Source organism: Balaenoptera physalus (assembly GCF_965194825.1).
Source record: "Balaenoptera physalus genome assembly, chromosome: 12".
NCBI lineage: Eukaryota > Metazoa > Chordata > Mammalia > Artiodactyla > Balaenopteridae > Balaenoptera > Balaenoptera physalus.
Genome location: NC_138897.1, coordinates 44546261 through 44571877, shown reverse-complemented (window position 1 = coordinate 44571877; position 25617 = coordinate 44546261). Strand labels below are relative to the sequence as shown.

At 52.0% G+C, this 25617-nt stretch overlaps 1 protein-coding gene and 1 pseudogene across 51 annotated transcripts in view; both read right to left on the bottom strand.

Annotated features, from left to right (window-relative positions):
* The window catches only part of CELF4 (CUGBP Elav-like family member 4), a 299460-nt gene that overhangs the window by 243234 nt on the left and 30609 nt on the right, over positions 1-25617 (bottom strand). The gene's annotated exons all lie outside the window — the stretch shown is intronic.
* Positions 9393-12929, bottom strand: LOC309640306 (annotated as a pseudogene). The gene is made up of 3 exons: positions 12887-12929; positions 11946-12041; positions 9393-11480 (listed from the first exon to the last, which is right to left on the bottom strand). The product of its transcript is annotated as an uncharacterized misc_RNA (transcript).

The window sequence follows — 25617 nt, the reverse complement described above, 5'->3', positions numbered from 1 at the left end:
CCAGATTTTGTCATCACCTGCTGGGTTTCTCTCCTGCAGCTCCCAGGAGTGGCCACTTCCTCCCCAGTGTCCCTGTGCGGGCCTCACTGGGGCCTCTCCTTTCTCCCACTTCTTTTCCCTGATTAGGCTGAAATCTGGTTCCAAGTTGCCCTGGCAGATGAGACAGAGTGAGCTTGATCAGGGCACCTCAAAAGCCAGACTAAGACATCAGAGGCTTTGGAGCCAATGCAGATTTTGGTTGCTGAGCCAGGGGCATGGGCTGGAGGAGGTGAGTGCTGTGTGCGCACTGTCAGCCTGGAACCAGCACATGGGATGAGGCAGGGGAAAGCATTTGGAGGCAGGAGGGTGGCTCCCTATAGGCAGGCCCCTTTGGGCCCATTTGCTGTGCTAATTGCCTGACAGAATTACAGGGCAGGTGTCCAGGACTTGGGCTGTGGTCTCATCACACACTTGGCAGCTGAGGTCTTTTGCCGGGTGGGGGCCGGGTGGAGTGGTCCCCTGCTCCTTTCCCCACCTCCTGCTGGGCTGATGGATGGCACTAGGTATGCATAGGTCGGGCATGCCTGTTCACCAGGCTGACAAATGCCACAGGTGCAGCCGCAGGGGACACGAGCCAGCTGCTCCCATCACATCTGCGGTGTGCTGTTCAAGGTCACTCTGTGAGCTCAGGTGGTCTGGTGGGCTGCAGGCTTGGAGCCCCCTCGCTGCCATCGATGGGTCCCTTTAGCTGACCATCTCTTCCTGGCTGGGGAAGCAGAGGTGGGAGGTGGGGAAGGTCCTTTTCCTCGGAGTCAAGCCATCTCAACTGTGCATGTGCCGACGCAAACCGTGAGATTAGAGTCTCTGTGCTCTGGGTGAGAACAGGCATCTCTGCAGTCTGCAGCTCATCTGCCCCTGGGGTCACCTCTCCTGCTGCTGCAACCTGTACTGCACTCTCCTGAGACTTCTGCCTATATTGCTCCTGCCCTGATATTGTCTTCCCAACTCAAAGCCCCATCTTGACTTTTCTGGGATACTAGTCTCCTTCCCTCTGGCAGAGCTTAAGGGATCAGCCATTGAAATGGACTTCAGCTTATCTTTCCCCAACTCACTTATATAAAAATAAATTTGATGGAAGAATGTTATCAATTTCATGTCTTCCCCTCCAGTTAAAAAAAAATATTAGCACCTGCAACTGTCTATAGTAGGATCTAGAGGATACTGATTTCACATGGAGTTAAATATTTAGACATTTTGGGCTCTGGAGGGAGCACCATAAAGCTGGGACATCTAGGCACTAAGTGGCCATGTGGGAGAGCCATGTGGTACCTTGGGAAAATCCAGGAAATGGCACAAAAGTTTCTGGCACCTCTCAGACCTGATCTATCTGAACCTTAACTTTGTCATCTGTAAAATGGGATAGAACTTATTAGACAGGGTAGCTCCTAGATCAATGAGGGCATGGTACACAGTAGGCACATACTAAGTGTTGAGTTAATCTGGATCAAGGTGGAGACCTTGAAACAGACAAGTCAGCTTGGAAATTTACAAAAAATAAGAAGATATTAGTCATATGATCCAGCAATTCCTCTCAGCTATATATCCCACAGAATTGAACACAAGCATTCAAATAAATATTTATACACATATATCCACAGTAACACAATTCTCAACAAACAACCCACATTTGCATCAGCTGATGAATGGATACACAAACTGTGATATACCATACAGTGGAATATTATTCAGCCTGGAAAAAGGAAGGAAATTCTGATCCATCCAATGTGGATGAACTTTGAAAACATTATGCACAGTGAAAAAAGCCAGACAGAAAAGGTCACTTATTTTATGATTCTATTTACATGAAACATCCGGAATATGTAATCCATAGAGACAGAAAGAAGACCAGTGGTTGCCAGGGACCGGGAGGAGGTGGGAATGGGGAGTAACTGTTTAATGCATATGGGGTTTCCTTTTGGGGTGATGAAAATGTTTTGGAACTTGATAGAGGTGATGGTTGTACAACACAGTGATTGTACTAAATGCTGCCCAATTGTACACTTTAAAATGGTTAATGGTTAACTTGATAAAGAAGAAGAAAAGAAATGAAAGCACCAGGGGGAAATTAACACATTAAAGCACACAAGCACTGCCTTCCCTCACTCCCCTACGAATGAGCAGAATATTCCAGCCTGAGATTCTCAGTGCACACAAGGCATGTCCTTGCCTGAACCTCTCAGAATATTATTTAGGCCCACTGGCCAAACCACTGCAGGGACACTGACTTTCTTCCCCAGAACTGGCATGGGTCTGTCTTTCAAGCATGGCTCCCGGGCACTTGGGGTGCCTCAGCTCTGGGGCTTCACTACTCCTCCAGGCTTCTTTAGTGACCCCAGAAAAAACTTTCTTCAACCACACATCAAGCTCTGGCCAATGAGGTATTCCCATTTCTGTAGGGGAAATCCTGCATGAGCTCCCCTGCCCTCTGCCTGGAGGATGTCTGAAGCCCCGAGATGAGCTTGATGCTCATGATGGCTCCATACTTAGAGAGTGAGAGTCGGCTTGCCCTTAGCCCTGGCCCGGCTTTCCTGCTGGCCCTGCGGTCTGAGCTGGTAGACTTCACAGTGCCAAGGCCCCTCCCTGTGGGATGGTACCACAGTAACTTCTCCTCCCTGGGCATCTGTTTTCTCTTTGGAAATGTCTTTCTCTCCTTTTCCAGGTGCTCCCACCTGGCCTGTGCACATGTGACCCCTCCCATCACAGCACTGAAACAGCCAGGAAGACATGTGAATGGTCAGAGCAGACCTTAGGCTGTGCCTGAGAGTGAGGTGGGGGGGGGGGTGGCCCCTGGGGATGGCTCTGCAAACAGTCCAGCCTCTGGGTCTTTGCCCAAGGGCACCGCTTACCTGCCATCATCCCACCTCCTGGTCACGGAGGGCTCCCCTCTGTGTCCCAGTCCCCAGGCAGTGCTGTTGTGTAAGTATCTGTTGAATGGGTGAATGATGAATAAATAAAGGGGATGGCCTCTTTCAGGAAGTGCTCACCAACCTTCCCCTTCCCTGAAATCCACGTGTTTAGAGCCAGAAGCACAAGCTTCCCTAGTCACTCACTCACCCATCTTTGCAACATTCAAGCAGCAGTTGCCCTTGCAAGCCAGGCACCGTGCTTGGCCTGGTCCCACTCTGCGCTGGCCAGGTGACTGATGCATGAGTCTGGACTCCCTGGGCGCACCGAGCTCCCTGCGAGGGACCAGTCTCCCCACCTCCGGGGGCCCTGCACAGGGCTCTAGCCTATCACTCTCAACCCAAGGGCTTTGCACCCCCATGTTCTCCTCTCAGGACCCAGCTCAGCCTGAGCCTCCCTCAGGGCATGAGGCTTAGACTGCTCACACCACACTTGCTCTCCTGCAACTCGGCCTGGGACCCTCTTGGTCTCACACACCCCTTTGACACATTCATACCCCGTGCACTGCCTCTGACTACCCAGGTGTGGGTCTCCCCAAACTGTGAGCTCCCTCAGGGCAGGAGCACAGATTGCTTCATCCCCGCATTCACCGCAGCACTTAACACTCAATAAATATCTCCAGCTGGTAAAAAAGGAGAGTGGGTCTGTGAGCTAAGTTGCTGGAGTCCTCTGCTCCTCATGGCTCGCTGCCGTTTTTTCCCTTTCTTTCTTTTTTTAACCTGGAGGGAATACAACTTCAGCATCTCCACCCACTTTATAAATACTTTGACAAATGGTTTCCCTGCTGCCATGCTTACCCCAAGCAGGGGCATCTGTCATTTTGGAAGCAACTGTGTATAGCACTTGCTACCTTTAATGCAGAGTCAGCGGCTGGAGGTGAGGTGGAGGGGAGGGCAGCCAGGCCACTGGAGTTTATCAGGCCCAGAATTTAAAAACTGAAAGAAAGAAAGAAAGAAAGAGAGAAAGAGAGAAAGAAAGGGAGGAAGGAAGGAAGGAACAAAGAAAGAAGGAAGGAAGGAAGGAAAGAAAAAGAAGGAAAGAAAGAAAGAAAAAAAGAAAGAAAGAAAAAGAAAGAAGGAAAGAAGGAAGGAAAGAAAAAGAAAGAAAGAAAGAAAAAGAAAGACCCTACCCAACTCACAGAGTAATTACCATCTCCTTGGCAACGAAGCAGCAGTCTGGGACCCTGGGCTCCGTCATCCTTCCTGGGTCTGGGAAGGCGAGGGACAGCTGGCAGAGTGTTTCACACCCTCCTGTGGCATTTGGAAGAAGGATTTGTTTTCAAGTAACTCCTCAGCCACCTTTATTGTTTCCCGTTGGTCTCTCAGCTACAGTTCCTACTTTCCAGCCCAGTGTCCTAGGCTGGAAGAGACAGGAAACTATGTGGGAAGCATGGTGAGAGGTACCATCAATAGGACCCACACTCTGGGCCGGCTACCTTACCAGACATTTCCCCACCATCGGAGCTTAGTTCAAGGAGGTCACTGATTCCTCCACCCCCTCATCCTCTCTGATGTTTTCTCAGGAAATGCCCTTCTCCCTGGGAGTCTTACAGAAGGACTTGGCCTTTGGGGCCCGTGGGGTGTGTCCTGTGGGAACAGGGAGCTGGGGTAATGGGAGTTCTAAGGCATGTGTCCCAGAGGCTGGAAGAGGTCTGGTGTGATCTCACTGGCACAGGGACCCGGGCAAAAGTGAAAAAAGCGCCTTCCCCAGAGGTTCAGCAGGAGAGGACGAAACTGCCACCTTCCTCACCACCCACCAACCACTGGACTGGCTGCATGTGGTCCTGCTGTGGAGACCAGAGATGGAACAAAGGCCTCCCTTCCCTGCCCCAGTATGGATCCCTTCAAGCTCCAAGGGTAAGCGCCAGGCTCCCCTCCTCCAAGAAGCCTTCCCTGGCTGTGCCAGCTCTCACGGCCCATCCTTCCCTTCTGCCTGTCAGACCCTCTCATTCAGGGCCTGTCTGTCATCTGGGAGGTGGGGCAGCCCCACGCACAGGGTGGGAGCAGCCCGGGAACGGGGCCGAGACTTGTCCTTATGGGCTTCTCTGCAGTCATGTGGCTGTTCAGCAAAAGTGTGTCCACGGATAGGCCATGGTGTGGGCTTCCTCCAGTCTCACTCCAAAGAAAGGCTTCCAGAACCATTGGGCAGGGCGAGGGCGTTCTTGCTGAATAGCTTGATTTTCTCTGTTCTTACATTCACCCCAGGCCCTCCTTAACCAGGACCAACCTGCTCTCTCCTGTTTCACCTACTAGGCTATCCTATGCAGCTCTTCTTACTGTTCCTGAGACATACGTGCTCATTCTCACCACCACATCTGTGCTCACACTGATCCCCGCCCTTGGAATACCCTCCCTAGTCCTCATGCTTATTTTTATCCAACCGGTGCTTTCAGGCCAAGTTCAAATGCCCCCTTGTCTATGGAGTCTCCCTTAGGTGTTCAGAAGCCTTTCCACCCCTTGTCTTGCTACAGTGGCAACAGTCCTAACTAGCTTTCCTGTGTGTCCTCCAACTGGTTCATGAGGCTCTGAGTCTGTCCCTCTCCCTTCCATGTGGGTGGGGTATGTGTGTGTGTAGGTGTATGCCTTCTGACAGGTATGGAATGGGCACCTCTGAGCTCAGCAAATGGAAGAGATGCTGAGGGCAAGTTTCTGGAAAGATGGTGACATCAATGTGTCTAGTTTATAGCACCTCTTGGTACCTCTGTCTGCATTTTCTGCATCCCAACCCATTGCAAACAGTCGGAGCCCTTATGCTCCCTGGCCCTAGTGTTCAAGGTAATCTGCTTTTTGCTCGTCTTCCCCTCAACTGAAGGGGTCTTTGACTAAGAGCTGAAAACAACCCCCCCCGCTCCCACTCCCATGCAGGAAGAGGATGTTATAACAGGAACCAAAGCTGCCTGTGAAGGTAGCAATGTTTTCTGGTCTCCAGTTGGTTGGGGGGTTAGGGCTTCTCCACAGTGTGGCGCATCATCGACAAACATTAACTGAGCACCTACTGTATGCATAGCTTTGTGCTAGATGCTGAAGAGAGGGAAAGGGAGCTTTCTCCCTCAAGCATGGTATTGACCTCAGAGTTCACTTGCATGAACAGACAAATCACATGAGGAATCAGGGAAGTGAAACTAGGTTGGCCACTCATCTGAAACTGACCCACTGGGCCCCAAGCCCAGGCCCAAGGAAGCCCTGTGGTAAATAAACAGATTAAGGAAAGCAAAGGGAATTAGAATTTTAAAAACCTTCCGGTGGTAATAAAATCTGGGGTATAAAATGGGTTAGGAAATTTATTTTTTCAATATATGATTTCTTTTCCTCTCTCCTCTGAAAATCCACATATCTATTTCACTTCAGGTTGGGGCTCCTTTAAATGGTTTTATTAAAAAAATCATTTACTCTGGGCTTTTCAGTTCATCTTTAACTGGACCGGGTGGAAATTAAAAAAAGGATATTTTTAAAATAAATTGTATAAATTATGGCCCTAATTATAAAAGAACTTTTAAAAATGTATCTAAGCAGTACAAGAAAATCTTTTTTTTTTTTTTTTAAATGCCCCATTTCCCTGTTCCATTGCAGAAGCATAATTTAGATACTTTTAACAAATCCTCATCCTTTGGAAAAGCGGGCACTACAGGTCCATTTGCCTGAGTCTCTTTCTGCGTGCTATTATTATTTGATAACTTTGGGCTTAAATCTGCATGAGAGCCAATTATCTCTCTTTGTCATCCAGCAGGCTTGCTGTTCGGCAGTGGTTTTTACAGTACAGTGAAAGCCTGACAGAGCCTGGAGGAGGCGGATTTGCGGTTTAGATCACACTCGTCTTGCCTCCCCCGTGACTCCCCTTAGTCTTTTTATTCTTTCTGCTTTTCACCATTCTCTGACGCAACAAGTCTTCCTCCGCCTGCCACATGCTTCTCTCTGCCCCCCACGCCCCTCAAACTTCTCCCCAGCCTGACCTCCTTCCTGGAGAATCCCATCCCAGCAAGGGCTTTCTCCCTTCTCCCCATCTCTTACAGAGTGAGGCTTCCTGTGCAGAACTGGGAGGAACTGGCATTTCTAGGCCCACCCTCCAGTGGGGGCCGGAGCACGAGTCTCTTATCGCCTCAACTAGCGGAGGGACCATAGCGTCAGAGGGAGGCTGCAGGGTCGCTCATCGTGGAGTTCACAGTCCGCCTGGGAGACAGAACAGACCCAGCTAAGGACGGAACGAAGGCTGGTGTCGGATCAGAACCTCAGCAGTGAACTGAGCCCCTTACAGGCGGGAGGCTGGGCCTGGCTCAGGCCTGGGATGTTGCTGCTGTCATTCCTCCAGCAAGAAGACAGGCAGAGGTAATGACCACTAAGGACAGACAGAACTTCCAGATGGGGGGGTGGACCTCAGCCGCGCCCTGAAAGACTGGACTGGGTGGAGGATAGGAAAGAATTCCAGGGTGGAGGGAGAGCCGGAGCAGAGGTGGGCCCAGACTGGGTGAGGGTACGTCATCCCACAGGAAAGCAGGCACTCGGTCCCTGACACCTGGATTGGACTGTGTACCTGGAGGCACTAGATACACTTTGGTGGAGTGAATGAGTGAATGAATGACGAGGCTATGAAGGGAAAAGGGTGGGGACGCTGGAGATGGATTAGGGGAATTAGGGTGTGTTAGACCTTTCCTGTTCCAAATGGCAAACTGCCTCTTCCGCTAAAAAAAAAAAAAAAAAAATTCATTTCCTGACTTCCCATCATCCTAAGCACAGGGCCGCCAGGCTCTGCCTCCTGGTACCCCAGGCCTTCTCCTCGCCTCCCTTCCAGGCCTGCGCACATGCTGTTCCCTCTGATGGGGGGCTCTGCCCCCATCCCCCTGGATCTTTCTTCCACCACTTTTAGACATTACTTCCTCTTGGAATGCCTTCTTCTTTTTTTTTGGCCGCACCAAGCGGCTTGGGGGATCTTAGTTCTGCAACCAAGGATTGAACCCAAGCCCTTGGCGGTGAAAGCTTGGAGTCCTAACTACTGGACTGCCAGGGAATTCCCTGGAATTCCTTCTTGACCCCAAAGTCCAAGTTAGATGCCCAATGACTCCAGTCTTCACTAACTCTTCTATCCCTGTGCTGACCCTAACCTGGTTCCTGGCCAGCAAAGGGAACCTGGGGAAGAAAAAGCCCTGACCATGGCCACAGACTAACCCTTATCTCCAATTGGGCATTCCACACAAAATATAAATGACCCTCAACAGCAGCTAGAATTAACTGCATGTGGACCAGGCATTGCAGTCAGCATTTTATAAAAGCTGAGACGTGGAGCTGGTGAATAACTTACTCAAGGCTAAACACCATAGACATGGCAGAAAGCTGATTTAGAAACCAGGCAGGTCTGGTGCCAAGGCCTTAGCTATTTCCGTTACACTACTGGCCACGAGGGCCTTGGGCTCAGAGAGGGTGGCTCACCCCACAGCTGGCAGGGCGTGGGCGGCGGCCTCCTGCTGCTGCCCTCCTTGGCTGAGAGCTTGGTACACCACCTGTTGACCAACTTTCCCTCCCCCGGGAGATGCATTAGGACAATAACATGGCCTATATTGTCTCCATTTGAGACCGCAGAGGCCTGAGAGGCTGTGGGGATTGTGACTTCTCCTTTTGGTACCACACACCCCTCACACACGCTCGCCAGCACGCACACACACCCCATCCCAGCGTGGGGACTGGTGCGGACAGCTGGTTCTGGAGGCCTCTGTCTCCTACCCAGCCCTGAGCAAGCCATGAAAGCTGTGAGATTGAGTCGCTCCCCGCTTGTCCTGACTGGAAGGCTGGCACTGGCCGGCTGAGTGCCCTGCTCCCTCTCCCCACTCAGGGAGTGTCCAGCAAGGGGCCAGCTGTTTGCGTTTGGCATTCGGGTGCATGTGTGTTCCTGCTGGAGGGCATACATTTTATTTTTCAAATGAGAGCTTCCTGGGAGGTGATGGGAAACACCACGGTTTTTGCAGGAGGTGTTTGGGGGAAAGCGCTATTGCTCCCAGAGTGGCTGCCAGGCGTGGGCAGCCTGGGTCCTCCCAGGAGCTGCCCAGTGGAGGTGAGCTCCACCCACCTTCCCCGCCACTCAGCCCACTGCATGGACCATTCCTCAGTCTTTTTGTTGCAGTTTGAGCACAAAAGGTCAAACGTCCAGGAACCCTCTCAGTCCGGGGCAAACCGGGACGGGTGGTAACCCCCCTCTTCCAACATACCCCTCTAACTGTCTCCAGGGTATGGTTCCTCAGCTCGGCTGTGGGCACCCCCTCCCAACCTTCACTCGCCTCCCTCAATAGTGGAGTCTGGGGAATGGCTTGTCGTGGGTGCCTGATGGAGCACAGCTCTAGTTCTGGTTGGGGTGTACACTGTGCGGTGACATCGTGCTCTGTGGACCCCCCCGGGCCAGGGAAGGCACCTTCAATCCCAGGTCCGGGCCCACCACCCTTACACGGGATTCCCCGCGGCAGATGACCTGAGTCTGCTGGAGGCTTTGGGGAGGCAGGGTTTGGCGGGGGTGGAGCAACGGCTCAGCATAGGTGGGGGGCTCTAACTGGGGGAGAGTTTGTAATGGTGCAAGACAGTGCTAGGACTCTGGGGGTTCCCAGGCCTCTAAGGCATGGCCATCACAGCTGGCTGCGTGGGGACAGGCCCCCATCAAGCCCTCCACTCTCCCTTCCCTGGCCGCCCAGCTCTTGATTCAGTGCTGGCCACTCTCGGGACTCTCTGGCCCCTGGGGAAGGCCCTCTTGGTGGCTGTTCCCTGGCCTCCCACTGCTGGCTGGCAGGCAGGCGGGTGGGCGGGCAGGCAGAATATTACCCCTAAGATAAATGAAGGAGAATTTCAGGCCTTATTGGATTATAGTTTTTATTGAACTTTATAAATTCCAATTAGCAGACCCCTGGGCAATAAGCAGCACGCAGCCCATGGCTCACTTTATGGTGTGATTATGACCCTGTTTATCCTCCCCTGAATGAGAAGTATTAATGGAGGAAACGGAGGAAAGCGGGCCCGAGAATACATAAAAACAGATATTGGTGACATGGAAATAAACAGACAGGGTCAGGGAGAGAAAATAACCTCCGGGCAGGCAACGGCGGACAGAGGACCAGAGATGCCGGGAACCCACGTGCTCAGAGCCACAGCCAGCTTGGACACCCTCCTGGCCTCCCTTCCAGGGCAGGGAGCCCCCTGAGCCCTGATAGCTGCTGGGGCCTGGAGAGCCCCCCCACCCTTTCCACCCCCAGGCAATCTTGTTTGGGCTGGAGTTTGATTTACTAAGTGCAGGGCCTTGGTTTGTGCGCTTGTACCTCCGGGCAGCCCACTGCCTCATGAGGCCCTGACTCCACGGCTGAGTAGCTTGGGGGCAGCCCAGTGGTTTCTTAATGCTTCAGAGGCATCCCTTGCCCTTTGAGAATGTGATGGATGCTGAAGGCATTCTTCCTAGAAAAATGTCCTGGTGCATGCACATGCATGAATGCATCCACGTGCATATGCACACAAACAAGCCATTTTGCATACAGTTTCGGGGGGGGGGCCATGGGATCCCTGAAAACTGATCATGGATCCTCCCTCCCCTGGGAGCATCAGGTGAAGAATCCTGGAGTTGGATGGAACCAAGACCCATCTCTTGTTAGTTCTAGCTGGAGGTGCTAAGGGCCCACAAAGAGTTGGGCAGCCTCTAAGGGCCTGCCCACAGGGAGGGAGGAGGGGGTACCCCTCTGATCCCACCTGATTTTCCTTTCTTCCTGGACATTTGGGTTTGTCCCCACCCACCCAGCTTTAAACCTTTAACAGCTGGGACCCAGAACATCAACTGGGGAGAAGCTGCCTCTCAAAGAGTGTTGGGGTAAATTGGCGGGTTTCTGAGCTGGCAGGGTCAGGGGTGGCCACACCTTCCCAGACTGAAACCCTCACCAGATTCGCTGTATTTCCCGGGAGAAAGAAGCAGGCTCAGGGCCGCCATGCCCTCCTCTGGCTTTGTTTGTTCCTTCCTCCCCCTTCCGTGGGGCATCTTTCTTGGAGGCTTCAGTGGAAGATTAAAAAAGAAAAAAAAAAAAAAAAAACCCTCCTATCAGCATTTTGCCATTGTACTGAAGCACGAACACAGAAGTACCCAAGGAGCTTTTGTAGTCTGAACAGAATGAAAAATGCTTCAGGTGTTCGTCAGTCTGCAGTGGCATGTAAATAAGATGCTGAGATCTGCGGGCAGCCCAGCGCGTGTCTGGCTGGCTGGGTCCATTAGGAGTCACTGAGGATCTCCAGCCGCAAGTGTCCCCCCAGTTCGCCTGGGCCTCGCCTGCCCTCTGAGCCTCTGTGATTTATGGAGCCCCGCCAGGCCTTGTCTTACTTCAGATAAGAAGTGTGGATGTATGTAAGCTCCAGTGGTCATGAACCACCCCAGCCAGGACTTTCCTGAATCCTGTCCTCGAGAGGGATAGCGAGCCAGCAGGCCTGAGCAGGAATTGGGGACCGAAGTGAGGGGGCTGGCTGATTGGTGGGAGACCAGGTGTTCTGTCGAGGCCTTAGGAGAACCCCAGGGGGAAGAAGGTCCTGTGGATACTCAGGCACCAAGATGCTGCTGCCCCCACCTCCTTGGGTAAGACTAGGGCTTCCAGAGATCTTATGACCCCTGAGGAGGGAGGGGGGCCTGCAAATTAGGGAGCCTGTCCCTCATCTTCCCAGGTCTATATTCTCTCCCCCCATTCCCTGGGCACCCAAATTGGCTGAGCCTGACCCCAGAAGAATAGGCTGCCCCGGCCCCTGGCCCAAGCTCCCAGGAGCAGCCCCTCCTCTCTGCCCACATCCTGGGCCCTTGGCCAAGGCCAGCAGTGCAGAGGTCCAGGCCCAGAGCTGCAGAAAGCAGCCCAGAGTGCTATGGGCATTTGCACCTTTCAGAGGACATTTTATGGGTGTAGAAAAGGAGGCCCAGGGAGGACTGTTGGGTCAGCCAGTGTGTTAGAGCTGAACATTTAAGAGAGCAGGCTTTGGCTCTGGTTTCTCTGGTCCAGAAGGCCTCTGGGTTACCTGTGGACCCAGCTGGTGGAGGCCGACAGACTTTGGGGTTTTTTCCCTGTATAGTTGAAGCGAGCTGGGCCTGGATGGGCAGGGGGATGACAGGACCTGAGAGCAGAGCGGGAGCCTAGTGGCCAGTGGTTCTCTCTGTTCAGCACCATCTAGCTCGGCCGGCTCCCTGGAACCCAAAAGCTCTTTTCAAAAACCTCAGGGCCTGCCTGGTGCTGCTGTCACCAATGCGGGCTAGGGCAAAGGCTTCAGCCCAGATCCTAAGATGGGTTTGGGATTATCCCTTCCCCCTCAGAGGGAACAGTCTTACGGCATCATACATTTCTTGGTGGTCACTTGGTCCCCATCATTCTGCCATGGCCCTAGTAGATGTTCAGTCCAGGATTTGAACAAGTAGAGGGTCAATGTCAGGGCCTCAGGCGTTGGAATGCAAGTGGGCACGCATCGGGGGCTTGGGGCCCTCTGCAGTCACACTTCCATGGACCTCCAGGCCCCTTGTCATGCAGAGGAGTCCTTCAAAGGACCAGGGGACCCCTGGGATCCTTTGAAACTGAGGAAGAAACCATTTGCCCAGACAGCCTGCTGCAACTGGGGATGGAGGGTGGGGACGGGCATGTACCAGGGAGCCCTGGGGCCTCTGCCAACGACCCTCTGCAGCTTCTGGAGCCCTGGGGCACATCGTGGAGAGTGGGCAGGGAGGCAGGGCTGGCCATCACAAAGCCTTGGCTCTAGTCCACCTCTGCCACCAACTAACCGAGTGACTGTGGCCCCGTCACTCCCCTAGCTGGGCCTTCGTTCCCTCACAGCAAAGTGAAGGAGGTGGCATGGCTGATATCCGAGGCCCGTGCCAAGCCTAAAATATGCAGATTCCCCCCCTCTGATGTTTCAGGCACGAACACAAATTAGCACGTGTGGAAAACTGGGGGCGAGTAATAATGGCCCACCAGCCTCCACCCCAAGCACACACTCATTCTTCTCTCTCTTCATGCCCCCCGTAATAGATCATACAGGATGGATTACATTAATTTTCTATAAACTATATCAACTTGAGTGACATGTCCTTAAGGGTTGGCTGATTGATATCTACAATGCGGTCTTATAATCTAAAATCATATTAATATTAATATTAAAGATTTTCTGTCCTTTACGCGCACCATTAAATCTGGAGTATAAGGTGAAATTGACAACATACATTTTGACAGCTTATCTATAATAAATATGCAGATCTTGATGCCCACATGTCATCACAGATGCACCGCAGCTCTCTGAGGATCAGAGCCTGCCTGTCTCCTGCGTGACATCTCCAGCGGCACCCATCTAGGCAGCAGGAGCAGCGCCGGGTGAGCCTTTGCAGGCGGTGACTCTGGCCTCTCCTGTCTGCCTGTGAAAGTCTGTCCTTCATCCTGCCAAGCAGGCAGGAGGGCTTGAGGAGTGACAGTCACAGGGAGCAGGGGACGCCATCTCATGTACCTTCCGGAACACAGAAGAATCCAGCTTCCCTTTTCTTAAGTCACAGAGGGACTTTTGATGTCTTCTCTATCCACTTGTTACAGCAGGTTGTCACCACTCAGCACCCAGTGAGGTTAAGAGTTGGGGGTCCTGAGTTGGCAGCCCTGGGTCAAACCTCATTCTCTGCCACTAGCCTCTGTTCTTAACCTCCCGTAGCCTGTTTCTGCATCTGTAAGCAGAGAAGGGAAATGGTACCTCCTTCCTGGTGGAAATGTGAGGACTGAATGAGATCATAGAAGCCAGGTGCCCTGCACACAAAGTGATGCCTCGTAAAGGGCACCTCTTAGATTGTTTTCTAAATGAGTCCCACTTCCTCAGCCCCTGCAATCCTTCCTGTCGCTAAATCCCTGCCCTTGTCATACAGAACCTACCACTTAGCACACTGACCATCTCAGATTCTTTTCTGCTTCTGGCCTGTGCCAGATGTGAGTTCCAAGATGGCAGGAACCATGCGCCCCCAGCCCTGGCGCAGGACCCAGGTGGAGCTGAGATGGGAGATGGACTGAGATTGGGACAAAGAAATCAATTGCAAGGAGAAAATCTGGTCCCCTCTGCACTGAGACTGCCAGGTCCAACTAGATAGTCGTGTGTGTGTGTGTGTGTGTGTGTGTGTGTGTGTGTGTGTGTGTGTGTTGGAGGGGGTCAATGAAGTGAGCCTGGAAAATGCCTTATCCCTCTTACATTAACAGGGAGGTTGATAGAAGACCTGAGGAAGAGGTGCAGAGGAATTTTCAACAGGTGGAGGATTGTTTGTTTGAGAGAGCTCCAGGCCATCTCAGTGGTCCCACCCTCACTGGACATCTGCTGACAGGGCAGCAGAGTCCATCAGAGGCCCTGGGGCCATATTTCAGATCACTGGCTTACTTCCAGCCTCTGTGAGCCCACCTAGCTGGGTGACATCCAGTCTCCCAGGTTTAATCCATCAGTTTGAGCCTCCTCAAGTTTCCGGCATTGTATTCACCCCTTCCCTGTCCACCCTCCTCCACAAAACCATCCCACGTCAGGCCAGCTACACGGAGCACTTCTGTCTCTGAACTGCAGGATTTCCAGTGTTAAGAACCAAAGGACAATGTTCCTTGTCACCTCCTTGCATTGTTCTGTAATTGCTTGGCAGTGGACCGATTCGTTTTCCACAGCTAGACTGAGAATGTAGGGGGTGGGGACTGCGCCCTCTTTCTGATTCCCTGGACAGCTCACCATGTGGCCAGGGACACGTGCAGATGTGCAGGTTTGGACCCTTCAGTACTCTGGATGGCAGCAGGAACAGACATGAAGACCTCATGGATCCGGAGAAGTCTTAAGAGGCTCATTTGTCAGGCATCTCTTAAAAGGAAAGGTCAGAGTTGACCTGGATCCACTCTCATGTTCCTCTGTGTTTCTTTTGGGGCCAGGAGTAGGGATCAGAGGGATCCCAGATGTTCTTCTGGGATATCAGAAAGTCCATTCACACCTCCTACCTCCCCTGCAGGGTGATGTCCTGGAGGAAGCTCCACTGTTTACCACTTGTGCCTGCCAAATGTCCCCATCCCTGGGCTGCCCCCAGCTCTGGGATCCTGAGCTACACACCTGCAGTCCTGACCAAGGGTAAGAAGTTCGGTGACCCAGGCTGGGGAGACAGACTTGTGGGGGGAGTACAACTTCTGGGAGAGCCGGCTAGCAGGCACCGGCCCAGCCTGTTTCTGGGAAATTCAGGCCCATCATGGGCTGCTCATCAACTGATTCCTGCAGCTTAGGCTGCAAGCAAAATGGGTCCTGGGGAGATGGCTAGACCCCAAGGCCTGCTGAGGGGGACCCCACCTACAGGGCTTTCTTGGTTTCCCTACCCTTTGTCTTGCAGACTTTCTTACCACCAATCCCTTCTGGTCCTTCATCCCAGTGTGAAACTTGAGTCTCTACAGTGTCTTTAATACAGAACCACTGATCAATCATCTACAATTAATCAGTCAAGAAGAGGTGAAGACTGGAGGAGGAGTGATGGAGAGGAGAGTGTGTGGCTTTGGGCAACTCAGCCTCGCTACGTGTCCACAATGGCTGCCCTACAGTTACTATCATTCGTTTGTATCTTCATTCCATCTTTCAACAGATTCTTACTGGCTCTGAGTTACACGGGCTGCGCTGGGTGCTGCGGATGGGCTGAGGCCTGGGCAGGAGACAGACCCTGCCCCACACCCACGGAGCCTGTCTTCTGGGGCTGTTGAGGAGGTTAGACGAGCTAACATTTGATGATCACCTGGCATAGTGCCTGGCATACAGTGATACCACCGTGATGTTGGTTCCCCTCTCTGCCTTGAATGAGTCTCTTCTGGTTGGAGAGAAAAGGCCACTTAAAGTAGGACCAGATTATGTTATGGGGGAGGGAGAGGTAAGGAAATGGGTCAGGTTGAGGGGTGCCTGTGGTCGTGGTGTTGGTGGCTGGGGTGGGTGACAAGGTGGGTGGGAAGAAGGAAAATGGCTTCGAATGCCAACCCCAGGAAGAAGGATTCCACGCCTTTTAAAATCCCTTTCTTTCTCCGTCCTCATTCATCTGTTCCCTTCCCTGCCTCTCTCTGCCTCTTCCTGCTCCCTCCTCCTTCCCACAATTAACCCCAGGCTGTCGTGATTGCCCCCCGCGTTGACGAATGTCTCTCCCCTCTCCCCATTCCCCCCACCCCCCCTTTTAAAATCTGTGTTGACTTGACTCGACAAGCCCTAATCCCTGACTCAGCTCCCACTTCTTGTTAAACCAAAGGTAAATTCTCGGCGGCCGGCGGGGCGGCCTGCAGCAGGAGGATCCACACCGCGGAGCAGCCGCGGGAAATATTGATATTCACCGACCTCTGGCGCCGGCCGCCCGCGGTGAAAATAGGACTCGGGGCCAATCAATTACCGAGCCATTAAGGGCAGGGAGGCGGGAGGGAGCAGAGAAAAGACGGGGCTCCCCCGGCAGGGCATCGCCCCCTGGGGGGTGCGGAGCTGCATCCCACGCTGCGCTCCCCCGCGAGAGCTCCGGCCACGGCCCCCCGGCGGTCAATGTCAGTGACCTCATCGGCTTGCCGGGGAGACCCGGGGGGCCGGGGAGGGGGGCGCTCCGAGTCTCGCGCGCGGGCCCATCCCGCGGTCGGTTGGAGCTCTCTTTGTCTGCACCTCCTCCCGTCCTCTCCCTGGCACTCCTACTCTCCAGGCCCCCCCTTTCTCTCTGCCGGCCCTCCTCCTTTTCCTCTTTGTTACAACCTCTCCTCTCTCCTTGGTGCCTCTTACTCCTCCTCGGACCACCCTTCTGTTGCTTTTGTTTGTCTCTCCCTTCCTCCTGAGACGGCCACACGGTGGCTTCTGCTTCCCTTCCCCCAGTGTGCTCTGAGCACCGCTGGGACTGGTCCTGCCAAGCTGGCTGAGACGTTGGCCGTCCCTCCCTTCAGCTCTCATGCCCGTTAGCTTACGTCTTCACCAACAGGAGCCGACATCAGGCCCTTCTGATTTGGGGTCAAGGACTTCTGGGAGCCCTTTCCATTTTTCGTTTGCTCCTTCTAACTCAGACAATAGCCCCATGTTAGGAGAGGCCCCCCACATCTAGACAGAGAACCAGCTGTGTTCGTGGCAGAGTCCTTGGCCACTGGGTTTCTGGGGTGTGTGGAGCAGAGTGGGAGCAACCTTCCGTGTTTGGGTGGGTGTGGGTTCTGTGTATCTGTGACCAGGTTTGTGCAGGTGGAGGTGAGGGGGTAGGAACAGACATGTTGTGGACTTGAGCAAGTATCTCACCTTTCTCTTCTTGAGCTGACCATTCTTACAGGTGGGGAGGGAATGAGCCGCTGGGCTCATTTGGTGGTTGGTTGATGAGTCCAGAATATTTTCTGAAACTTCCATACGTTCTTAGACAAACAAATGGCATGCACGAAAGCTTAAATTTATCAGATATGGTGTTGGAGGGAGTAAGTAGTACTTTTTCCACTTTAAAGAAAGATCCTGCATTTCACAAAACTTAAAATAGTAGAAGCAATCCCTTTCACAAGTTCCCTTGTTCACGGTTCTCAAAGTGTGGCCCCAGACCTTCAGTATGGGCCCATGGGCCTCACCTGGGAATCTATTAGAAATGTATATTCTCAGGCCTTACTCACTGGTTGGGTCAGAAACTCTGGGGAGGGGCCTGGCCATCTGTGCATAACAAGCCCTCCAGAGGACTCTGAAGACCACTAAAGTTTGAGAACCACTGACCTCAATTATCCTGCAGCTCTGGGAGGTAGGTGGGGTGGAAATGATTCTATCTTCCTTTTACCTCTGGAGGAACAGTGGCAGAGAACCATGGCATGGCCAGACGGTAGCAGGGTCAGTGCTAGGACTGTTCTTGGCCTCAGTGTGAGACAGGCTTTAAGAATGTTAGAGGTGGGGCTTCCCTGGTGGCGCAGTGGCTGAGAATCTGCCTGCTAACGCAGGGGACACGGGTTCGAGCCCTGGTCTGGGAAGATCCCACGTGCCGCGGAGCGACTGGGCCTGTGAGCCACAATTACTGAGCCTGCGCGTCTGGAGCCTGTGCTCCGCAACAAGAGAGGCCGCGATAGTGAGAGGCCCGCGCACCGCGATGAAGAGTGGCCCCCGCTTGCTGCAACTAGAGAAAGCCCTCGCACAGAAACGAAGATCCAACACAGCCATAGATAAATAAATAAATTAATTAAAAAAAAAAAAAGAGTGTTAGAGGTGCGTTTTATTTCATCTCACAAGCACCATTTTATGGAGGTAAGTATTCCGTCTGGAAAGGTGACTGGCATTTGCCTGGCAGTGAATCTGCTTTTGACCTGTAGGAGTTGGAAAGGTTTCAGATCTTTGAGGATCCTCTGGCCTCAGCGCTTGGGGAGGGGAGTAACTTGGGGGTATAGCCACTTGCATTGAAAAGTAGGATGATTCCTTAAGACTGATTTTTTTTTTTTAGTTGGACCATTGAAAGCAGCTTGTAATAGAGCTGTATCTTTCACATCTACAGCCTACCTCAGGGTTGAGTCAAGTGCCCTTTAAAATACAGGCTCCTAGGTCCCCTGCCTGACAAACAGTTTACAAAGCGCAGGGAGAAGGAGGTTCCGGGGCCTTGGGGACCTCATGGAAGACGCTTTGGTGTCCAATGGATATAGTTTGAACCCCAGCTCTGCCCCCAGTGGGCTGTGTGTAACCTAAAAGTCATGAAAGAACCTGAATTGTAGAGTGTGGTCACCACCTGAATTGGGAAACTAGCTTCTCTGGGCCTCAGTTTCCTTATCTATAAGGTGACCAGTTGGACCAGGAGCCTCTCCAGCTGTAACAAACCACACTAATACTAGTAATGAATATAAGCCCCAAACGGCGTAACATCAGCATAGCAGAATCCTCAACCTGCGGCAATGGTCTTCCCACTGTCCCCACCCCCTTCTCAGGAAGATGAGCCAAATTGCCTGCAAGTGAGCACAATCAAGAAAAGAAAAAAACAAGCCCTGTGCTTTGCAGGGCCGATCAAAAGCCAAAAAATGACACCCGAGTTCCCTGACATCAGCTTGTCACCATCAATCCAACCTGTGACTCTCTGGCTACAGGAAGCCTGGCCGAGGGTGTGGAGTCCGTGGGTTTGGATCTCGCACCGGAGAAGGGTCACCCACCTGGGCTAACCGAAGCGGGAGAGGAGCTCAAGCCTCCAGAAAACTTTTTTTTACCCTCTGTTACCCAGAAAACAGAATTAATTAGAATCCTCCATTTTCTGAGAACCTGGGTTAATCAAGGTTTATATGTAATAATTTTTTTCCCCCCAGAACAGTACACTGAAGCGATGTCTCCACAAAGAACACAGTACTTAGTGAAACTGCTGGGATGGGAATGGATCCTCCCTGAACTGGAACATCAAACCATGCTCTGAGACAAACCTGATGTTTCACTGGGTTTCAGCTCACGGTGGGAAAAGAAGCAGACTGTTGGGTGCCTGGGGGAGAGAGGACCCGTGGGCTGGCTTTCCAGGCTCGGGTGGGGGTGGATAAAATGTTTCCCATTGTCCTGTCCAACAGAGCATCTGGGCATTTTCCTGCTCATTCCATGCCAGTTCTGCCTTCTCCAGGATCTGCCCCAGCCATGGCCCCTTTGGTCACTCTCCCATGACCTTCTACAAGCCCATAGCCGGAACCACACAAATTTGCACTTGATTTCAGTATGTCCCAAGTTGCTCCTTAAATCTTCTCTGGGTGTGTTCCACTCACTCCCCAACCGGGTTTTGGGTTCCTTTGGGCTAGGAGAACTCATGGGTCTCAGACAGTTTCAGCGCACAGCAGGTACTTGGTAGACACTTAAAATCACAGACAGGCAGTGCGAGAAGGATCCTTACAGATCAGCTTGTCTAACCTTCAGTTCGCAGGTGAGGAACCTGAGGCCCAGAGTGCAGAGTGACTTGTTGAAGGCATCATAGCTAGTTAGTGTCAGGGTGGGAATTGAAACCCAAGTCTTGGCAAACAGTAAGTATTTCTGATTATACATTATGTTAGTGAGGAGGTTGGGAAAACAAGAATTCCAAAAAAACAAAAGATTTAGTGAGAGCTTAACTTGGTACAATCTCTTTGGAAGCAAATATCAATCAAAATGTGGGATGCTCAGAAATGATTTCACTTGTAAGAATTTATTTTATAGGTGGAATCATACATGTGTGCAGTGGGTGTGCACAAAGATATCGACTGTTTGTGCTTTGTAATAAAATAAAACACAAAACTAGAAACAGTCGAAGTGTCTCTCAGTGAAGGTCTGGCCATGTAAATTAGTGAATATCTGGATAACAGAATACTGTGTAGCTACTAAATGGAATGGAGTGGATCCACATGAGTGTCGATCAGGAAAGAGTCAGGATATACTGCAGAGTCAGAAATCAAGGTGCACAGCAGTGCGGGGAGCATATCCCAATTTCCACAACAGAAAGTGTCCGTGGGTGTGTTTGCGTGTGCGTGTCTGTACTTGACATATTTTTGGAAGAATACACAGGAAACCGCTCCTTCTGGCGAGTGGGATGGGGTCTCGAGTGGGAGGGAGAATCACGCTTCATTGTATACTCCCTTGCACTTTTTACCACATGCGTGTGTTATTTTTATAATAATAATAATTTTAAAACCTCAACACCTAGTCTCCTAGTTCGATGTTTCCCCTCACTGTACCAAGCTGCCTCTCTTGCCGTTATTCTGTAAATTGGTAACTTGGAGTCTAAGTGTCATAATTTCAAGTAGGTAATAAACAACAAACGAGCCGTCTGCCCTTAGCTCATCCCTTTACTTTTTTAAGCCCCAAATTGCTGCCTTTCCAGGGGACTGAGGCTCTAGGGTGGAACATCCCATGTGGAGGAGGTGCAGTACGGGGTTAAGAACCAGGTTCTCAAGCCCAGATTTACTAGGCAAGTTCCTCAAGTGCTCTATGCCTCAACCTCCTCATCTGTAAAATGGGGATAGTAACAGTTCCAGCCTCCTAGGTGAGCAGGAACAGAGCTCCCGTCTGTCCAGTGCCCTGTCCCAGACAACATGGGTGAAGGTGCCCATGAGCTTGAAGACACCGTCTCTGACCTTGGGGAGTTCAGACCTGGCTGGACGCAGTGCAGCCGGCCCACTGCATGAGGGACACCCACGGGGGAAGCAGATAAACAAGGGCACGTCCAAGGAACCCAGCACCTGCTCCCACATGGCGGAAAGTGGGGAGAGGAATGGGGGCAGGGGAAAGGAAGAGGGAGGGAGGAAAGACCCCAGCAGGTGAGACAGCTGGTTGCCTCACCTTCCTCCAGGCATGGGAAGCCACGAGTCTTTGGATTTTCTTTGCAAGCAGCTGGCAGAATTCTGGACAAGCCAGGGATGACCTTTTGAGGGAGACTGTGGTATGATACTGGTTGTGGAATAGGAAACTAGATTCTGTTTCCAGGGGTCCAGTACCCAGTTGCCACCCAACAGCCCACGGAGCTTTGGCAGGAATTTGACTTGGCCTAGTGTCTCCAGCTGAAAAATGCAGGTGCCTGGGCCTCACCTCCAGGGATTCTGATTCTGTCAGTGCCGAATGGGGCCTGGAGGGGGCTGAGACACGCAGCTGGGTCCTCGGAGGGGACAGTCCTGTGTGTTCTCGGTATAGGGACCAATCACAGAATGGATGACAGTCAATGCACAGATCCAAATGTTTTTGGTTACATCAGAGTTGACTCATGGCTTAACTTGTATTGTCCCTGAAGACTGCATCCCCCTGCCCCAGCCGGAACCCTGTCCGTCTTGCAAAGAGGACAGTGGGCCAGACTCTTTTCTGGAGTTTTGGATGCAGGTGTAATAATGACTGTTTATTAATAATAAGACTAACACTCAGCGTCTTCATACAGATAATCTCAAATAATTCTCACCATGACCCTCTAAGGTTTTGACAATTATTGTGACTGTTTTATGTGGGGAGGGAACTGAGGCAGAGAGAGGTTAAGGAACTTGCCTAAGGTCTCTGGTGGGTCATCTGACTCCTCAGTACCCCTGCCGAGTGCCACTCCAGCAGTCCCCCGGTCCCAAACAGGCTTCCCCATATTGGACGGGCCTGGCTGTCACCCCGGTGCTGTCCCTGATTGTGGGCCTCCCCAGGTAAGGGCTCAAGTGTCTGTGGCCCCAGGGGAGATGAAAACTCATCCCTGCCTGCTCAGCAAGGTGCTTTGAGAATGGAGAAGGGCTGGCAGGGGGTGGGCATGGCCGTCACCCTTTTCCCCCGCCCCCTTCCTGGATTCCCGTCCTGGATGGGTGGATCACAATTGCTTTCTGGGGCAGCCACTCTTTGTTTCCCTTCCTTTGTTCCCCTTCCTCCTGCTGGTGACGTGGTCACCTTCCCGGGACATAATGCCCGTGTGGCTCTGTCCTGACAAGCCCTTTCGGCCCTATCTCTAATCTTCTCTGGGTTTAGGATTAATAGACTTTTTCCTCGTTTGGGATCAATACGTACAGAGAGAGAGAGAGAGAGGAAAAAAAAAAAGGAAGGAAAAAAGTCAGCAGGATTAAAAAAAAAAAAAAGGACTGATAAGAATCTGGTCCAGGCCGTAAACCTGGATGTTGCCAGTGGTATCTCTCTGCTGGGGGGGGAGGGAGTTGTTGCAGGTGGGGGTGGGGTGGAAGGTAGGAGCTGAGGGGGCAGCTGTGGGAGACAGGAATGGGGTGAAGTCACAGGCTTGTGACTGAAGTCCCAGGACCCTCAACCTCAGGCCAAGGCAGGTTTCAGCCTGAGTCTTGGCCCAGGAAGGCTCTCTGAGTCCTGACTCCTCCCATGTTTCAGAAGATCCTTCTCTCCCAGCAGCTAGTCCCCGCTGTTCAGGAGCCGGGTCCCCAAGCTGCCATTTTCTAGGCTCCCAAGATCCCTCAAAGGTGTGGGCCGTTTAGCGGAGGTTGGCAACCTTGAGTCTCAGAACCCAAGCTCTTTCTTAGTATCTCACAAAGCCTAATGGAGATTGCACATGTCCCCTTGATGAGTCTGCACAGGGAAAACAAAAATAGCACCTCGCTGCTTTTAGCAAGAATTATATGCACTCCGTGTGGCTGACACTGGTTGCCGCATGCCGATCTGCAGCTCTGATTAGCCTTTGATTAATAAAAAATGGGGATGGGAATCAATTATTTATTTAATAACAGCAGTTTGTTTTAAAGGCAAAACCTTTAAGAAAGCGGAGGACTCCAGGGTGGGGTTGATGGGGTGGGAGGGAACCAACAGAGGGTCTTTGCCAGGAGAAGTTGGGGAATGGAGGATTTCCGTCATGGAGTTGGTGGTCCCCTGGGCCCAGGCTGGAGGGCCGGTTCCATCAGGCTGTCAGGATGTAGGATGCAGCCCTGAGTGAGGGGAGCTGGGCCCCAGCACCCCGGGATCTGGTGTGCCTGGAGTCACTGAGTGCAGGGAAGCAGGGGTTTGGGAAGGCGGGGCACTGGTCTGCTTTGGTTACTGTGGGGTGATGAGTGCGTGAGGCCAGCCCCCTTGGGCTCTCCCAGTTGCCTCCGGCCTTCATCTCTGGTGTGCCAAGCCCGGGAAATCTCCTTGAGCAAGGCTAGAGCATGTGGTCCCTGCCCATCAATGACGGCCCGCTTTCCTTGGCCTAGCATCTCAGCCTGGACCGTTTACGCCAGCTCCCCTCTGCCCCGTCCACGCAGGGGCCTGTTGCCCGGCCTGGCCAGGCTCTGCTCCTCTCCGCCGTTACTCAACCCGCTTTCTCCTTGTGGAGGGCACTCCTGCTGATCTCTGCATTTCACAATCATATCCATTCATCAAGTCCAAGATTGAAGGACACCCTGTGCGGCAGCTCCCCAAGTCATCCCTCAGGAGACGGCCTTTCTTCTTCTGAACGTTCCCGGCACTTTGAATGTGTGTTCCTGTGGCAGTTTGGGAAAATGAGGTTTTGTACTTGATTTCTTTGTAGGTATTTTGAGGGCAGGGACCGAATCTCAGTCACCTTTGTAACCCCTGCCCAGGGTGTGTGGAATAATGGATGGAGAGGTGGAGGCTATCTTTTGGGGAGACTGTACCCCATTTACATCTGAAGCAGCTTTCAGATTAAGAAACAGACCTTTAAGGGAAATGATAACAGCCTCTTTGGGGGACGCAGAGGAAATATACGCTTTTGCACTTGAGATAAGCAGACTAGGGTACCTGGTCACGATTTTAACTTTTTTTATGTCTGGAAAATAAGACAGAAAAAAAAAAAAAGTTGAGTGACAAAGTGTTAATTTTCTGACAAAAACGAACCTAGCCTTTCCTTCTCCCTTGACACTGATATACAGACTCAGTATTCTCATCTGTCAATTGGGATGGTAATCCCTGTTCCACTACTCATGGGGCAGTTACAAACCGTGTATGAGAGAAAAGTGAAGAGAGAACTTTGCAAAGGAGAAAGTGCTCTATCCATGTGCATGTATTGTCTGTTTGGGTGATTATTGATTACCTAAAGTTATTGCCTTTGTGATCCTTTGGAAAGAGGGATGCTGCACAATTGTTCAGGTGCCAAAGTCCTTCTTCCGGTCTCCGTTATCTGTATCTCTCTCATGGAAGTTAAATTTCCCAGAATGATCTCTGTTGTTGCCATCACTTTCTTCCGAGCTTACTGGTGTGGGTGGCCATTTCCAGCGTGGAGCTTTCCAGCAAGCTGGCTCGGCCACTCCGGATACCATGCCCTTAGCTTCAGCCAGGGCTGGTGGTGCAGTTTTGAGGCAGAACCTCATGTTTGCTTATGCACAAGTGTCTCCTTCTCATTGGTGGAGTGCTTTGAGTTTTCCAAAATGTCTGCTTTCACAGACGTTATTCCGTGGGCTCATCCCTGGATGGGAGTCGGGGAACCCCAGAGATAGGGCCGGATTTGCCGTATTTCACACAGAGCCTGTGAGATGTTCTTTTGCCTCCAGAGTCGAGGGTTTCTATCACGGAGTTGATCTTCCTGCCCCCCAAACTCCCCAGCCGTTGCCCCCTACAGTAGGGGGGATGACCTGAGTGAGGCGTTTCTGATCCAGAGAATCAATCACCTGATAATTCAGTGGGTGGCTTTAAGAAACATGGCCGTGTGGGAACCCTAAGCTCATAAACCAGATGAATTAAAGGGCGACTATACACATGGGAGAGGAGTCTTTCATTTCTAAAAGGATTCCTTATAAGGCTCTTCTGATGAGCAAACACAGCACATCTCAAATGGGATTCATTGTTAAAAAAAAAAAAAGAAGAAAAGGAAGATGACAAAAAAGAAGATAATAACAATTTGCATTCACTATCTCAGGAGCGGCTCTTATGAGAAGTGAGGCCCACCTGTTTCTCATCAAAGCGCCTGCAAGTCCCCCTCCTGGAGAAAGTGGGGAGCTGCAGAGACAGGGAGAAACTTGGGGGACAGGGAGAGAGGTGTTGCCATGATCGAATCTGTCGTTCTCTGACTTAGAAGGAAACCTGTCATCTCCCGGCCAGGGGGCAGGGGAGTAGGGGCAGTCTTGGGTTGGGGGGCTGGGATTGGCCAGTTCCCCACTGTGAGCTGCCCATCGGGGTCCGGCTCCATGGTGGAACATATGGTGGAGTTTTCCCACAGACAGATCTGCTGACCCTGCCAGGGCCATGGACCTAGCCACTGCGTCCTGATGGATTCCTCCTCTCTCTTTCATTACGGACAGGCTCCCGGCTTTGGCAATATTTGCATTATGGCATCAGTGCAGTGTTTCCCGTATTCACGTAGTTAAATTAGTTA